General features: G+C 40.4%; 1 long non-coding RNA gene across 1 annotated transcript; it reads right to left on the bottom strand.

Moving 5' to 3' along the window:
- Positions 1-1,244: 1,244 nt before the first annotated feature.
- Positions 1,245-11,880, bottom strand: LOC142774525 (uncharacterized). The gene is made up of 2 exons (XR_012886428.1): positions 7,233-11,880; positions 1,245-5,040 (listed from the first exon to the last, which is right to left on the bottom strand). It is a non-coding gene; the product is annotated as an uncharacterized LOC142774525 (long non-coding RNA).
- Between the last annotated feature and the right edge of the window lie 3,052 nt (positions 11,881-14,932).

Genomic DNA, 14,932 nt, shown 5'->3' with positions numbered 1-14,932 from the left:
AGTTCATATTAAATACCTGAAAAAGATCATAGGCAGGGGTCCTGATAGGACTCTTGAAAGCATTTCATCCTAGGAAAGAAGTGATGTGTCATTGACACATTTGTTGAAACTTGGAAGGTCAGAAAAGTATTTCAAGTGTAGGCATGTGACGTTTCTTGACAATACATGACTGTGACATTGCACACTTCCATACTGTACATGTGTCTGTTTCCTAACATACTTGCTAGCAAAGCCACAACAGGGTGTTTATCAATTAAAATTTTTTCAAATGTAGTGATTTTTCCAGGTTTTCCCATAGATTAAAAGCAAATTCCATGACCATAATGTCTTCTTGGAAAATGTGCAGTGGAAAGAACACTTTAGCAGTAAAAAAAAAATAAAATAAGAGGCACTCATATAAAACAAATGAACACATTTTACACACACACTCATAATGTTGTGAGTGTATGTGGTAAATATGAAAAAATGTGTGTATCTGGTCAAAACAAAACTTGCGACCCAGGCACTGAGGAAGTTGGCTGTTTGGTTCTTGGAACAACCAGAACACAACCACACAAATAAAATCAACTGTAGCTGCAAGTTTGAAGGAGCCTGCAATAGTCCAACAGTGCAGCCAATGCTGCTAGGAAACGTAAAGGTGGCGCTATCTCGTGGCATTCGTATAAAACAAAGATGCAACAGCCCGGCCAGTTGGCTTACTGGAGCACATTCTAGTTCATTATAATGGCTATAGCCTGCAGGCCATTTAGGATTGGATTAGATTACTTTGATTTAGACTGCTGTATTTACTAATTATCTGCATCCCCGTCTCATTTGTACACGTCTAAAATATACTTTTCAGCAAAAAGGAATACTTACGTATTTTATGCGACCTTGTCTTGACAACGACTAACAACAATGTTGCGACAACGAAACTGTACAGCAAAATTTACTTTATCCTTTCTTTCACTCTCTTTTTTTTTTACACAATGCACACATGCTTGTTGGTGTTTTATTTCTCTGGGTTCTGACACGTGGAGCACAATCAAAGTACTCAGACACCTGCAATAAAAGCTGCGGTACCGTTTGAAGCGCTGATGTTTGAATATGGGGTGGAAAAAAGGAATCTGTCAGACCGCAACTGCTTCCCCGATTCCATAGGTAAATAAAAGATGCAGAATCATGATTTAGGCAAATTGGTGAGTGTTCACCGTAGAATATTTTACAAAGGAACAGGTTAGAAGCAGTCAGAGAGGGTCACAGCGCTGATTTCACAACTGAAATTTATTTGGAAAAGGAAAGAACATATATAGAAAATATTGACTCATCAAAACTATGCACATGTACACATTTGTTACAACACAGAATGATTCATGTCTTCTCTAAGACCTTATGTTCTTCATCTAGACGAGTGTTACATGAAATACTTATGCACTTGTTGTTAGATCTAATGAAAATGCTTCGGCTACTTCACACATGCGCTAATCAACATGTCAATATTTGATATTTGTTTTCTACAAGTGGGGCACATACAGGGCTGGGTAGTATCGCAATAGTATTTAAGAGATACTTTTGAGTGTCTGTATTGCTGTATCGAGGCACTTTTAAAAAATGTATTTGTATCTCAGTAGTGAAATACTTTCACGGTGTATCGCATGTATCGCGATACTATCCAGGACACGGGTATCATGTTACTTTTTTTTTTTTTTGTAAATGAGCTGAGACGTGTTGACAATGGGGAAAAAAATTTCTGCTGTGACCTTGGCAGTCCACGGCAAGATATGCACCCACCATTTCTACATTTCTGCTGAGGGCGAAACTGACTCCTACCTTCTTGAAAGCGAGCTAGTTGCTTTGCTACTCGCATTCCATGATGTGTTTGAATGATGGCCTGCTTCAGCGTGACAACAATGTTATACTGCTATATTGAATTCTAGCACAGATATTTTCATTGTGAGGAGTACTGTATACTGCACAATGGGCGCCATTTTTTAAATGTATTTCCTCATGCCAATTGAATGAGTAGTGTTTGTTTTTCTCGTTTTTTTTCCACTTTTCTTTTGCAGCGCCCATTTGAAAAACTGGAGCTTATTGCGGAAGCCACAAACCACCCAAAGAGAATTTGGTGTCATGTGCCATCTACGATACTTCTTTCTGCAGAGCATTTTTAAAAAACGCCACCATGGCCAAACAGCGATTCGAAAGAGGTCTTTTTGAGTTTCCTTTCGCATTCCTTGTTTTGTCCATTCTTAATTCTTTCTGCCTTTTCTAAGATGTTTCTAGAAAACACTAAAACTTCAACTGGAAGTTCGTTTGTTTATGGTGGTTCCAGCACTTCGCTTGAACTATGCTCCTTTTAGCATAACTAATAGTGTTGCTGTTGAGTTACGGATTTCAGTGTACAATGCGTGTGACTGATGCTCTCATATGGCATAGTTTTTTATTGCAACTGATATCTGTAAATATGTGGTTATTAACAATTATGTGCAGTGTAAGCATCCTTTGTAATGCCTTAATGACACTCGGAGAATGGCGAAAATATAATAAATCAATTTCATTTGCAAGTTTCAATGTGCTGCACATAACAAATGTTTGTATGGAGTATAACTATCCCCGACATAGACAAAAGTATTTTAGTATATGTATTCTGGAATACTTTTTTGTCTTTTTGCAAACGTATCTCTGAAATATCCTGTCACATGAATTACAAATTTATCTCAGTATCTGTATTTTATGCTTCCAAACCACGCATTTTGATATCTGCATTCCAGAATACTTTTTCGGGCATCTCTGCCCAGCCCTGAGCACACATCCACATGGCCTACAACGAGCTGCCAAATTAGACGTGATTTTAGCATCTGATAGCATTAGCCCATGCTCTCTTAAGCACACGTTTATGTAATGCCCCATTTCACCCAAATATTCGCAGCTGCAAGACAGTGGAATCCCATAAACCACGCCAGTAGTGCAAGGAGCATATCTGTGGACATGACTGGAGACACATTTGTTCCCTTTCCCTGGCTGCTGACACAATGCTCTATCCACCAAAGTACACACATTATGCACTTTATTACGTGCTGAGAATGACATGTTTATGCAATAACGAGCACCAACATTTTTCAAACCATGTGCTATCCTGTGTATGTATAGGATAACTGCCTGCCTCTTTTTCTTGCTAATTTCTAGTGCACTAGAATCACAACGATAAAACTTCTCGATCTTTGAAATAAGTTTTTCCGACAAGGAGCAAATCACGTCACCCAGAAAGCCAGAATTTGCAAGGCGAGCAACTTGTGCATCAAATGCATGCGCCAAAAGGTGCTCGCGTAACTTCTGAAGAGCGGCACCCAGCACAGTTGATGCAATGGCTCCCTGTATGGTTTTGAGTGGCCAGAATTAAAATTTAGAATTGGCTTTATGAATCTAGGTTGGTATTGCTATATATGTGATCTTTGATGAAAGCCTGTCTTAAATCAAGAAACTGTAGCTCATCAATTTTTTGAAACTCCAAAGTGAAATGCTGACATTTCGTTTTCCTCAACATCTTTCTTTATATTAGCAACCAGTAAAGAGCAATTGTTAATGTCCAGTAGAACTAAGAAGTCATGGACATATCAAACAGTGTGTGATGATAACTAATTCAAATGCTTTTGCAGCTGCCCGTCTACATGCCCAAGAAAAATATAACTAATTACAGGTATACTCATGATTCAATGCAGATACCAGATTTTTGGACAAAATTATTTCTCTTCCAAGACACAATGGTAGAATTTAGGTGGCCTGCATGAGCTCTAAAAACGACCCAATAGAGATGCCACACTGGCACTGAAACAACAACTCATCATTATCTTCTCTGATGCACTGCTTTATACACTTCAAATCTTCACATTGGGGCAAACAATAATATAAATCTTTTACGTCTATACCGAATGCATTACGGCACAAAGAAGGTTGTTCACTTAGTGATAAGATGATAGATTCTGAGTTAGAAATTCTTAGCGGATCACAAGTCTTCAAACGCTCCGAATTTCTTTGAATATACTCTGAAACATTTATTTACCAAGTGTCTTTTTCTGAAACAATAGCTCTTAGTGGCAACATGAATCTTCACTGAAATAAAAACTGATAGTTTTTGCCTTTTTGCTTTTTTCACACTTGCCGCTACATGTTCCTGATTGAGCGTTAGTTAGTAACAGGGCATAAACTTATTCGTTCAGTCACCCGCTTTGTGCATCAACACTTTTTTTTATTAATATATACCCTAAAGGCCCATTCAGGCATTACGCAGGGGGTTTTAGTTATACAATAAATTTGCAAATCAGAACATTGCCATTATAAAATTAAAGTGGTAAACAATGTAAAATACAGTTCCATAGACAAAGATGCAAAAGGAAAAAAAAATTGTGGCATGAATGAAAACTCAATAAGAGAGACACAGCTATAGTGCAAAAAATATACATATACAGAAAATTGCCATGAAAAAAATTGTCCCCTATCTCCATATTTGACCAAAAATGTCGTCGAAAGACTATTGTATTTCGCCTGAAAAGAGTGAATAGACAGAAATATTTATTTGATGTTTTGCACGAGAAAACTGGTGAATGGGATCCTGGAGGTGTTGTGTGAGACATGAGTGCCATCAGGCGGTAATTTCAGAAAACGAAAGGATGGCCTTTGTTATAGCGAGCACGCAGCACGCAGCATGCGTGCAATCTTGGAGGCCATACTTTGTAGATTTCAAGACAGGTAGCAGCACAGTATCGTCTTAGAAAAGCGTAGGAGACTCGCCTTTCTATGCAAAGCGTCGCATTGTCAGCTGCAGTGCTTAGAATTACTTATTTATACCTTTTCTAGTATAAATAAACACAGTGCACAATATTGACGTGTTGATATTGTGCCTCAAATATGCTCAATATTTGCTTTTTATTGACAATAGTACAAGCATGAACGCAGAAACTTGAGCAATACTGGTGGATGCTGTGGATGTGGTCGTACTTGAGCCTTTTTGCTGACAGACAGACCAAAATTTTTGCGTTGGAATATCCCAAGCAAGACTATCATCTTTAAGGAGAAAATATATTTACAATGAAAGAAGAGTAAAAATAAGCACATACATGCACTTACAAACTCACACAGATAGGTAAGTCATATGTCCAAGAAAATATTGAATTGGTTTACAAAGGCGGCATGATCAATGAATCAAGCAATGTCGCTCGGCAGTGTGTTCCAGTGATGTGTGCTTCGAAGTAATGAGAGTGTTGATACATAATTGTGTGTACCAAAAAAGGCTGTATTTTGAATTGGTTGTCAATATGTTTCAAAATATTATGAGGTGTGTTTGTGCAAGCTTTACGAAGGCAGATTTACTACGATGAAATCTATGAAAATGCAACAACAGCAACGACAGTCTGCGTGTTTCAAGAAGGGGTAATGAAAGTGAGTGTGTAATATCTGTAGTGCTGCAGTTGCAAGAATACTACTTGGTGATAAATCCTGCTGCTTCATTTTGTATTGATTCTAGTTAATCGATGAGATATGATTGATGTGGGTTCCAGATGATGGATGCATATTCTATCTTTCAACGGACAAGTGTAGCGTACGCTAGCATTTTAGAGGTATAGTTCACCAAGTAAAGGTTTCTTTTAATAAATCCAAGTGCTTTTGACACCTCACTAGTTATGATATCGATGCGCTTATTTTAAGGCAGGTCAGAAGATAAATGAATTCCAAGATATTTAAATAGGGATACTTTTTCAATGGGGAGAGCTTGAATTTCATATTGACTCATTTCTGTTTTATGTGCTCTTGTAAACGTCATGGCTTTCGTTTTGGAAGTGTTAATTTGCCATGGTGACACAAAATGCGAGTTTATTAGGGTCCAACTATAATGACTCGTTAGCTTGGGTACTGTCAATTTTTCTATAAATGATGTAGTTGTATGTAAATAATTTGATAGTAGATGACAAACCATGTCCAATGTCGTTGATGTAAATGAGAAACAAAACTGGTCCCATGATTGATCCCTGGGGAACACCAGACTTTGCATGTGAAAGTGAAGATGCATGTCCATCCACATAAATTGATTGGCTGCAGTTGCTCAGAAAATGATTTATTCAGCTTTTTTCCAAACCAGTGGCTACCTTATCATTATACATAGAGCCATCTAGAGTTGAAAAGAAGCCTTCCTTGTCAGCAACCAAAACATGCAACTTAGCTTCCAGAGGCGTCTCAGACAGCATGAACACCGTTGTGAGGAGTGACCAGGCTATGTACAACAAAGGCAAGCTGAAAAAGCCAGTAGGCTTTTTTTGTGAAGCTAAGTTGCGTGTTTTGGTTACCTTCATGCTACCTTCATTTACGTACTCTTCTATGAACATAATGATAAAAAATACTCATGGATTTAATAACACCATCTCAAGGAAATGAAATGAAAACAGAGTGTGCTACTCTTGAAATATCTGCAATAAGTGCATAGCGGAGGACGTTTGCAGCTGCATCGCCGATAATAATAATAATAGCAATAATATTATACAAGGCAAAACATAGCCCAGCTAACCTCTTGTGATGGCAGTTCTAACATAAGCACCAAACTAAAAGGCCTTCAAGCCAAGCCGAATTTGTGGCCAGGACAAATATGCACAAATTTACCGATGTGAGAAATGCTGTGCTTGGAAAGTCAGATATGATATGTGATATGTAGAAGGAACATACATCAAAATAGTGCATGTACCAACATGGAAGCTAAGAAATGCTTTAGTCAATGGGAAGAATAAGCTGCCGAGCGAACTTTTTGTAGTCTTCTTTACACTGTAGTCTGCCACGAGTGTGACAACATGTTAGTCTATGAGACCTGTGATTTCAATGAAAGAGTTAAACAACACAACAGTTCAAAATGAAGTCACCAAATCATGGGTGGCCTTGGATGCCCTCGCTGAACATGCGGAATATACAGGCTTTCAAACTGACTGGTCAAGCAACCGTGTTCTGGTCGAAGAAAACAAGCTTGCATCATGCCAGCACCTGGAATCCCTGCACATTCACACAGCTGCACATATACTCAATAACATTTATGGAACGCTGACCATATACTTTTGGTGCTTACATCACGCACCTAGTCATACTTAAATACGATGTACCTTTCTTATGGCTGTCATTCAGAACAATATCAGGTGCCCAAACATCAGTAAACTTTGTGTTATTTTGGCCGGTGTATCCTTTTGTTTGTACACTAAGAAGAAACAGTTATGCATTGCCTTTTTTTAGGCCTCTTCTAGCTGTTCACTGTAGTTGCAGTCGAAGGAGTGACTTTTTGAGTATTGATCAAGGGTAATGCTTATTTTTGTGATGGTGGCACAGACTGCCGCCAGTTTCCATGAATTAGCCAGGTTTTACCAAAGTTTCTACAGTTTTCCAGCAAGGCCCCAATTCCCCGACTTTCCCAGGTTGGTAGACACGCTGCACAAACAAACATAAATGGCAGTTAACTCGCGTCCTGTTCCCTGTCTTATGCAAGTGTCATAGTGCACTTCATTACCTTGGAAGTACTTGCTGCTAGGCAGGTTGGTATAACAATATTAGGGAAAATTCTAGACGATGCGAATGTGTGGTGCAGTGTAAATATTTTCTGTAGTTCAGCTGCGACCGATGCTTTTTTTCTGTGCTTTTTCATTTTTCCAGTGGTGCTTAGGCGTCTATAATTTTCCCCCTTAGCTTAATTAGCTCCCTGAAGCTATGCATCATCTTGCCCATTAACAACCATTGTTAAACTATTGTATGTGGCATTGTTGATGAAAAATGACCTTAGAGTATATGCTAAAGCTCCTGCAGGATCACCGGCTGAAAGTGAAAACCAGTTCACCATTTATAGGACCCGAAGTATTGACATTTTCAATATATCTGTTCGCACAGTGCTTCATTGGAGTCATGCAAGCTTAAAATATGGTGCTCCCACGCAGAAATTTTTCTTCCTGTGCTGTGACCAACGGAAAAACTATGTAGACAATAATGAAAAGAGATCACAACTAGGCTTAGCTGTGTGATGTCTGCCTCAATAAAAATGTAATAAATTAATGCAAGTGTGCTTGTATCACCATGGTTTTGCCAGTTTATTACTACATTTGATATGAATCTCTGCTCGCTCCACCATGGTGTTCCTCAGGTTGTACACAGTCTTACCTCTGAGACAGCATTGCCAGAACTAATTTCACTGTCACAATCTTGAACAGGTGTGCAACAAGCATTTGCCAGTGCAGAGAACACAAGAGAAGTGGTCACTGCTTGCATGTCCAAGGTCGTATACACGCACACCGGACTATGATTTTGCAATGTCTTACATTTTGAGTGGAGTATACATCGTGATGGCGGGAGCCATCTCTGTGGTCACCAGCTAGACTGTCACAATGTGCATATTGTTGCTTCAGACAACTGTTTAGGACAAAAAAAGGGCACCGTAGAAAAAAAATATTTTTAGGCTAATGTAAGAGCTTGTGGTGAGGAGACTCTCAAAAGGTATATGGTGTGTCATCTTGCAATAGAGAAGCAACATTTATTCCTAGTTTATGTTAGTAGGAGTCTGCTAAACATTGGCCATACAAGCTTGTGGCTAGAGAAGGATGATGTCCAGAAGATGCCCTCCTGAAATGTTAACCTGCACCGTCCTCCCTTGCCCTTCTTGGTGCACTGGAATTTTTGCCCTATAGGTACTAATTCCTTCAGTGGGTACTCTTGAAGGGCTTCTGAATAAGCTCACTCTTACCACCTGCTTTACCCAAGGGCAAATCCTACTGTTGGAACTTGTTTGCTTGGCAGAAATTTTTAACAGGAAAAGAAGCTTCACTCGTTACACAAATAAAGCTACAGCATTGCAAGATTACTATGATGTTATGTACACAGACCTCCCACATACAACTCACTAAAATGTCACCAATTACCTCTATGGTGAGCATGATTATGCCTTAAGACAGCATGTAAGTTTCTTGATCCTATACTTTTTAATCAGTACATGAACCTTGAAAAAACAAGATCGTCACGTGCAGTGCATAAAACCAGCGCTTATGAAGTGCAATGACGCCATCGGAAGCATCAGCAAAAGTAAATTCACCCTGCTGGAAAGCAAATTGTGCGTGAAGCCTGTAAATGTACTGTTAACAAAGTCTTCTCGACAACTTCATTACTTCTACTTCTGCAATTTTCATAATCCTGTCTCTTCATACCTTGCTGTCAACCCAAATATTATTGACCTATGAGTTGTTACTCATATGACCATGCTCATTTAACATACCTGCAAGCCTCAGAGCTAACATAATAAAATTGAAGACTTTAATAAATTAATGCTCTCTGCTACTCACCCCTTCAAAAAAGATTTTTACCATCCCCTTCAAACCTGTTTTTTAAACACTGAACAGGCACAGTGACGTGACTCATGAAAGGCATATCCGGAGCTTGTGGTGCAACTAAAATCTTTTTGGAGCAGCATAAAAGCTGCCTGAAGCTTTTAAGCTAGAGCTGTTGCACCACATGTTACAGGGAACTAGTTCATGAACATATGCATGCATGTTCACTTGGACTTCTGCTCAACATAAACATAGGCTTTTTGCTTTTTTGCAGACATCCCCAATTTATATAAAGCTACCTAGCGCTTTCCGGGAATTCACATGGCATTTGTAAATGACTCTGGCTTTCAACGATAGTTTAGCTACAATATTGAATCACAGACTGGTAAGACTATTTATGCATTGTATTTACTTTCCAAAAAAAAAAAAGAGTCTGATTATATTAATGCTTTTATGAGTACAACCTAATCGTTCAATCTGTGGAGAAGTGGTTGCTGTCATCGTTTATGTACAGAATTGTTAGGTCCCTTATTAAAGAGCACTTCATAAAAAAAGGGTTTTGTAACTGGTTCTTACTGCCAGCTATTTATTATGGCTCGACAAAATTTAGAGTTATGGGGGGAGTAAGGAGTTACACTTGGCAAACTGTTTGACATGTACAGTCGTCGAGGTCGAGAAGCCCAGCCGAGACATACCGGAATAGTGGAACACCATGCTTTCTAGGAGAAGTAAAAGTGATTGTACAGCATGCGGTACTGCTGATAAAATTTGCCCACTGTATGGACTTAAAACTTGACCACCTTGTATGAAATATTTTGAAAGTAAACTGTAACAAATAGGACCACAAATAAAAAAAAATAAGTGGTCAGTTCTATATGCAGGTACTAAATTAGTGTATTTTAATACAGTAAAGCAAGACTATTGTCCAAGCACAACTAGCTCATTATTACTTTTATCTGACAGTAACCACAACAGTTAGAAACTATTTGGCTGAAGTCACGTGGTAACTTTTGTAGTATAAGCGGGTTCAGATTGTTAAGAAAGTTGGTGCCCAGCAACGTTTTCAACTACATTGCACGTTCATGTCCACTGTGATAACATCTTCAAATCGCAGGGGTAAGGTATGGATTTCAAGCGTATGCCATATACTTGCACCCTGAGAGAACACAACAACGAAGAGTGCACGCATGCTTGACACAAATAATGAAATTTATGAAAAAGATGTAGCAGGTTTCATCTCTTCGTGCAGATCCCTGCAGGCACTTACCTAATTCCCACCCCATTTTGCCAACAAGCAGCCCATATAAGACGTTCGAACATGCGTTATTATGTCGGGTCATAACCAGTTTCCTTCCATAACCACCCTTCACTTAGTTCTGGCACAACATAGGTTTCAAAGATTTATTTCTTGCAAACTGTGTGAGTAATTGTAGACCATTCTTCAACACCTACGTCGTACGGCCTTCAACAGTTATTTTCGTGCTTACTCAATAAGAAGACATGAGCTACAAATTTTCTAAGTTTCTAAAATATGAATGGCAATTGAATTGTGAATGGTAATCTACACCCAGACTTAGCATATATTTCCTTTATAATCATTTTCAATTTGAGGCATGGCACAAATTTTGAAGTACGACTGAAGCCTCTCATATGCATGTTTCGTTTATTTGAAGGTGCCATTTAACAATCTTGAATTAATCCTGCAATGAACTAAAATTTGAATGCCTTGCGAATTGCCTGCCACAAAATGTATTTTACTAGGTAAATTGTTCTGGGCTTGTTACACAAGCTGAAGATGATGACGATACTGACTGCCGCATCGTCACTGATGAGGCAGAGGATAGCGCGTGTACAATTTAGGTGCACACACGAGGCCCAATGTCAGTGCTACATTTCCAATTTAAACACGAGCGCGCGCAATATGTATGCTTTACCGCAATACACAGCGTGCACTTCACCGCAAGGCACGACTGCCTTGCGGCACTGTTTAATTTTAAGAAGACGCTTAAGGTGGCAATTTTGAGCGAATATTTATAGTGCTCCCAGCATATCTTCAACTTTATTTCTTTTTTTTTTTCTTTGTATACACCCACAAGAAAAGACATAGCTTAGAAAACCGATTATCGTATTCGGCGACAACATATTTAAGCCACTTGGAAAATAACGTCGTGTGAACGCCTGGTAATAGTCCATCGCTTCCAACTTGTGCATTTCGTATCTGTCTCACGCAGTTACGCAAGAAGAAGCTTCAATGAAAGTTTTGGCGCAAGCATACACTTCACCGAAGCGACACATCGATCCTTACGCTACACACGCACTTACCAGACATACACGTACGGCATACATCCACAAATAGCATAACACACGGTGTTCATGATCGCGCAAGTCGTTACCACATTGCTTATAGACAGTATTACAGAACGAGACCACGTATTCATGCGCAGAGGCGGTTCTCACGAATGCATGAGGCTCCCGGCCAAGCAAAGACCACGGATAAATAACCACCGCACGGTAAAGATCCTCACAAGCTAGTGAGGAACCTTAGACCTTTCGTTCCCACCACCTAAACGTCCCCCAAAAAATGTCCAACACGGCGATTCTGTCGCCGTCTATTCATAAGTTTTCAGCCAAGTCAAGCCGGTTTTAAGCGGCTATTGGGTGAACCGAACCGTTTTGCCTCGAAAAGGTTCGTGCCACCCGGTGGCAGCAAACGCGGCCCTGACGAGAACGCTTCTTTTTAAGCGTACGAAACGGCGTCTACCAAGCAGACTCGTTACTTGTCTAAGCGGGCTGTGGCGGCGAGCAGAGCTTTACCCCTTGCTCGTCTTCGCGCTGCGTAGAACACTTTTTTTTTTTTTGCCTGTTCGGCGGCACGTAGTACGTTTTCTTATTACGATATAACAGCTGAACTACAATTTTTAGCTAACAAAAGAAACGATTCCTTATATTATATAAATTTACATTTTCCTTAGGGCCTCGTTCTGGCAGCCCTGTTGAGGTGGCACCAAACATGATGCCAAACATGACCTCCGAGATGGCGGGCAAACGGCACGTTTCCCTCCGGCCGCGCTCCCCAGCAAACGATGACGATAGTTGTAGCGCGAGAACAAAACGACGACACAGAGACAAGACAGGAAGTTAATTAAGTGAGGCATAGCACGAACCTGTCTTGAGAATGCCTTAAATAGGTCGTGCGCCCACAATATCTCTGCGAGCTTCAAAGCTCAAGTTTCCCGGCTTAAGGCTTCGGGTTTCCCCGAGGCGTTCATCGCTTCCGTTGCTGAGACTATCCTGCGGACTAATAAGGCAGAGCAGAGGCAGCGACAGAATCCGAGCAACACGGATACAGAACGTGAAAGGATAGCCGTGATTCCACACAAACACCAGATATCACACAGCCTCAAGAAAATAAAAAAAAACGTGTTGGAGTTCGTGTCCTCTTCTCGGCACCGTTCAAATGATTCAGCCTCACCAAATCTACAAACCCCCTGACAACGCAGTCATCAATGGAATACAGAGTTCAACATTGAAACAGGTATGCGGCATGCTCCCGGGAAGTTGTCTATAGGACCCCCCTTTCATGCGGTGCTTGTTATGTCGGAGCGACCGGAAGTTGTCTGAACGATCAGCTGAGAGAACACGCTAACAATGTTAGAAGCGGGAAAGATGGTTTTCTTGCTCAGCACTGCACTGAGTGCAATTGTGCGCCCCTTTTCAAGGACACAGCGACGCTGTACAAGCGCGGCAGCTTGTGCTAGTTGGTACTAGCCCAAAAAACTCGAAAGGTCGAGCTTTTTGTGTCTTTTTGCGCCTCGCCGATTAAGAGCACAAATTCGCAAAACACTTTATCATGATAAATATAGTCAATCCTGCAAGAGTCATCGAAGATCCAATATTAAAGGGCCTGTGGACGGGACCACCACCAGCAGCAAGTCGGGCTGATGAGGAGGCGCAAATAGTAAAACAATACATGCGTGAACAACAACAACAAAAAGAGTAAGTATCGATAACTGCAATAGGACTTGAACCACCGACCTCACCAGATGATGTGTTGCTTTAACCAACTACGCCCACAGCTGCCGATCAGCTTGAGATGGCAAACAAGCCGGTTTTGTATTGTTGTCACGCTAAACCTAACTAACATTTTTGTTCACTTTTTTGTTTGGACGTAATTTTAACGGCTTTTATCGTTATGTCTAGACGTACCGCTAGACACTCCCAACTATTCAAACAAAGCGCCGAATCAAAAATTGCATGACGTCACTTCCGTGCGGCGCAGCAGCCGTTTCTGTGTGGGGGTGGCTCGCGCGGCGCAGCAGTCTCTGCCAATAAGTTTTATGTTTCTGCAGCTTATATGCAACAAAAATAACGTAAAAAGTTTTTAAAAGGCGTAAACGTAACTATGGTTAATTATATTTAACACTACGTATGTGCCGTCGTCATTAATGACGGGCGTTTTGCGCTCATTCAACAGGCAACCCCTTCAATACAAGGCATAGCCTCTTAAATTAGCAAATGTCAAAGTAGCTAATCTCAAATGCTAAGTACAAAGACCCTTAACCCTTCGTAGGTAACGCTGCCATAGATGACGGGCGTTTCGCGCTCATTCGGCAGGCAGAAAAAATATATGAGGCTATGGCATAGCCTCCTAGATTTTCTTTGCCTGCCGGATTATCGGTGATCACTTGGGAAACGGCCGTCATCAGAACTATGGTAGTGGCGTCACCTAAGTAGGAGTGTTTTCAAATAAGTCTTCACACTTTTAGAACTTATATGCAACAAAAAAAAACGTAAAATTTTTTAAAAGGTTTAAATGTAATTATATTTAACCCCACGTAAGTGACGCCGTTATTCAACAGGCAAATTTTTCAATACAAGGCATAGCCTCTAAAATAAGTAGCAAACGCCAAAAATGCCGATTTCAAAGACCAAGTACAAAGACCTTTATCCCTACGTAAACAGCGCTGCCATAAATGACCGGCGTTTCGCGATCATTCGGCAGGCAAAAGAAATCTAGGAGGCTATGACTATGGCCTAGCTATGGCCTCCTAGATTTCCCTTGCCTGCCGTATTATTGGCGGTCAGATAAAAAGCGGCCGTCGTCAGAACAATAGTGGTAGCGCTACTTAAGTAGGGTGTCTTTAAATAAGTTTTAACGTTTTTGGAGCTTAAATGCAACAAAAATAACGTAATTTTTTTAAAGACGTAAGCGTAATTATAAATAACCCTGCGTAAGTGACGACGTCATTCAACAGGCAACTTTTTCAATACACAGCATAGCCTTTAAAAACGGTAACAAACGCTGAAATTGCCAATCTCAAAGGCTAAGTACAAAGACACTTATCCTTTCGTAGGCAGCGCCGCCATAGATGATGGGCGTTTCGCACTCATCCGGCAGGCAAGAGAAATCTAAGAGGCTATGGTGTTCTGTGCTATGGTCTAGCCAACGCCTCCTAGATTTACCGTGCCTGCCGAATGAGCGCGAAACGCCGGTCATCTATGACGGCGCTGCCTACGTAGAAATAAGGGTCTTTGTACTTGGCCTTTGAGATTGGCATTTTTGGCGTTTGCTACTAATTTCAAAAGGTGCCTTGTATTAAAAAAGTTGCTTGCTGAATGAC

This window comes from Rhipicephalus microplus, chromosome 10 (assembly GCF_043290135.1).
Source record: "Rhipicephalus microplus isolate Deutch F79 chromosome 10, USDA_Rmic, whole genome shotgun sequence".
NCBI classification, from domain to species: domain Eukaryota; kingdom Metazoa; phylum Arthropoda; class Arachnida; order Ixodida; family Ixodidae; genus Rhipicephalus; species Rhipicephalus microplus.
This window is presented reverse-complemented; position numbering and strand designations above follow the sequence as displayed.